Genomic DNA, 3,918 nt, shown 5'->3' on the forward strand with positions numbered 1-3,918 from the left:
GGTGAGTGGACCAAAGTTTATAATAATAACAATACTAATAATAGGAAAACCATTTTATTTTAGAACTTAGTAACCCCCTATTTTGAAAACATATATAATACTATATAGTAAACTTTATGAAAACCCTAGCATGCCACACCAAAACCTTCGTAAACATGTACGTGTAAAACCATGCCCAGTAATGCTGAAAACACAGCCCGAAGGCAAATCCACAAATCTCCTTAATACTGTACTCTTTAGGGGTATCATAGTCGCCCGAAGGCACTACTTGTCCATCACCCGAAGGTGAAGCTGAATAACTTGTCCATCACCTGAAGGTGAAGCTGTATAAAATAGCATACATCTACACCGACACTAGACGTGGCTAGTGAAGCTATCCGACACTGCTTTCGGCAGTGAAGCTAGGGGTATATCATATATCATATCTAACTCTTCCTCATCAACTGTGTCCTATGGCCATAGACATCTATACTCGTGGTGTACGGATGTGCCGAATGATAAACCACTAGATAAGTACCGAAAACATACCTCAAAATCTCATATCCAAACCAAAACTCAAAAGCTCCAAAACTCAACTCACAAATCCATGGTAAATCATATTTGTAAATCTATAATAAGTCACATTCGAAATACATATAAATTCACATAAGCAAATCCAATAATTCAATACCTTTAATAAAACGTATTTTCGATAAATCAAACTATTTCGTAAACCATAATGATAAAAGTCCATAAAGCATATTATAAATCATATTCAAGTTATGAAATACGGAATGCATGCTCGGCTAATATTTTATAAAAACAAGTAAGTTAAGAAGGGGTCCACTCACAGATTTTATTGCCCGAGAACTGCTCGAACTAGTGAGGATAACGTCGCTTCCCACCAACACGCCTAAACACAATTAGAGACCTTTTAGTAAAACTATACCTAAACGATAGAATTTGGGAAAACGGATGGCGGATTCAAAATAGGCACGTTGGAAAACCTAAGGGGGGACCTTTGGTTCCCCCCACGCTCCGCCGCATAAACCTTCATGAGGCAGTGGCCCAGAAGGCCACGCGCCGCCATAGGTGGCGGTTTCCGGCGAACGAAAACCCAAATTTCCGACTAACACTAAAACTTCCCAAATTTTATAGGCAAGTATATCTTAATGAGAGGAACAACTTTAATACTTGAGCCGAAGTCCAATTCAGCCAGAAAACACCCCGATTCCCCCTCAAACCCACAGAACCCTAGAAATAGGTGACTATCAATTCGTCTCTTCCGATGCTTCGCCGCCCCCAAACTTGTTTGGGGTTTGTTCCTGGCCTATAGAGGAGTGGTTTAGTTGTGGTAGTGGTGGCCCCTTTGGAACCCACAGGTTCCGTTCTCCTCAAATCAGGGGTTAAAGGAACTGGGTTTTGGGTGGAAATGGAAGAGGGAAGGCCAAGGAGTTGTTTGGTAGGGGTGGAAGACCATAAATCAGTGGAAAAATGAACAGAAAGCCGTCGGGAAAAGTCGTCGGAACACGGGTCGAGTCACTGTGTAACGGGTCAAGGGGAAAGGGTCCGGTTGGCTTCTCCCTCAACTTTCTCCTTTCTCTCTTTTCTCTACTTTCTAATTGGTTACCCTCTCCCTTATTTTCTCTCCCGCGCCTTTCATTTTCTTCCTCTCTCTCCTTATCTTTCCATCCTAGCCACACACGTGGCACCAAATTAATCCTCCAACATAATCTAATGTCTTCCAGATTTATGGTCAAATGACCATTTTGCCCTCAACTTCGTTTGTTAATAACTTATTCATTATAGCTCCAAGTTACATTCTGTTTGTGCCCACGCGTTTGTAGTGACGAGTATTACGACGATATGCAAAGAAAATAGATTTTACGTGACATGACAAGGCGGTCAACAAAAGTCAATGCATTTACCTAGGAGGAAATTTTTGAAATTTCACATTTTAAAATTATAAAATTCGTAATAATTGGTGACGGGTCATTACAATCTACCCCCTTAAGAAAATTTCGTCCCCAAACTTTTGAAATAACTAGTTATATGTAAAATACTCGAAATTAGGTAGAAAATATGTGTATAAATATATATACAAGAAAAAATCAAGTTAGAGTGGCTGCACAAAAGAGAGTGTCATTTCGTCGCGATCAGATTGCAATTATTCCTCTTTCATGCCTTCAAGCTCATACCTTCTTCCTTCCTCAATAATATAGTAGTATATTACTCATATAAAAATATAAAGTTGCAAATACATATAGTTATGCAATAACATTAATTCAAATATATATATACATTTAATAAAACAACGTCTAAAATAGATATATAGCATAGAATTAAAATGCTTGTACTAAGTCTAAAATCGAAAGTGGAAATAACTCACCCAAAACTTGTAATGCCAAAATTACCTATATAAAGAAAATAATGTAGTTTCAAAATGTTTGTACGGAAAATCAAAACCAAAAATCAAAATGGGCCTTGCCCAAGCATTCGTCATGTCACGTACTCTGAGAATGAGTGTGTGTCTTGAGTCGAGTCCTAATCATAGTTAACTCATAACTCCTACCGTAGATGGGCCGACTTGCCCACTTACTTAGCGAACCCAACAATTAAGCCATCGATATTACAGTCTGCAGCTTGTAATGCCAATAACTCATCGTTGTCTCGATAAGCAAATGAGAAGTTCCTAAAGTTGCCAAAACGCTATTGTGCTCCTCAATGTGAAATGTGCCTAGATAGTACAATTCACGTCTCGATCGTGCTCCCACACTATCCCAACACGCAACATTCAAAACTGCTAGAAGTGCCTTGACATCCACGTTCCCATGAACAATAAGATCCTAGAGTGAAGTAGTTGAAAGATGCGTAGAGATGAACACATGTCATATAACATTTCCTCTGTGACTAACCAAAATTGTGGCTCTCGTGGTCGAGAGGTATAAAACTCGAAGCCTATAATAGAAGAACCATAAATCTGCCCACTTTCTCCGAATAATGGTTACCACTTCAAACTATTCATAGAACTAGCCTTACGATCACCATACTCAGAACCCAAGATGGAATTTAATCTCCATCGATGCATATTTAAAGGTGTTTTAGGGTTGGGTGAGAAATACCCTTAAAATATTTAGGCAAAATCGTTGGAAAAGAACTGCTAGAGTACGATATGATGCCTATGAATTATAGCAAGACAATAAGATGTGACCATTCATTTATACGTGAAGATAGTGATTGGTGATGTAATCCACTAACCACCTGCATTATTACTTTCACTAATCCCTTACTAAAAAACAACTCCAACCTCAAAACCACTTGGAACTCTTCCTGGCAAGTCTGGTAAATGTGTGAAAAGGTTATGCTCTTAATGTTCCTGTCAAAATCGATATGAACTGGGCACACATTTCAATTGAGTTGATCCATCATGAATTCTTCACGAATTTAGTGAGAAACCATGTTAGGAAGACTAAAAGAACACTCAAGAATTTGAGGGTCAAAATAAGTCCATTAAGTCTAGAGTACAAGATCTCTGGATTTAATATACAAATTTGATGCTTGAGTACATATAAGTACCTAATTTAAGTAGGTAACAACAACTTGAAATGGTCAAACCTAACTCTACTTAGACGATAATCTAATGAATTTGACGAACGGGAACTTAGATTTTTCCTTGACCCAAAATTCACAATAATTCGTTACAACGGTAGTTCTGGGAATAATAAATCACCAATGGTGAAGATTCGGTCAATAGGGTGCTAATTGGGTGATTCAAGGACTGATGACCTCATCTAAAAACTTCAACATCTGAATGGTCCTCCTGGACAATCCGTCTACTTTAGAAATGATACGGAGAATAAAAGCATGATCCAAGATTGACTAAAACATCTTTTAGTGCCAGGAGGTGAATATGGGATTACGAACAAAGCCAAACGTCAG

This window comes from the organism of the source record quoted next, unplaced genomic scaffold, assembly GCF_019419815.1.
Source record: "Pyrus x bretschneideri cultivar Hongxiangsu unplaced genomic scaffold, Pyrus_bretschneideri_v1 Contig55, whole genome shotgun sequence".
NCBI lineage: Eukaryota > Viridiplantae > Streptophyta > Magnoliopsida > Rosales > Rosaceae > Pyrus > Pyrus x bretschneideri.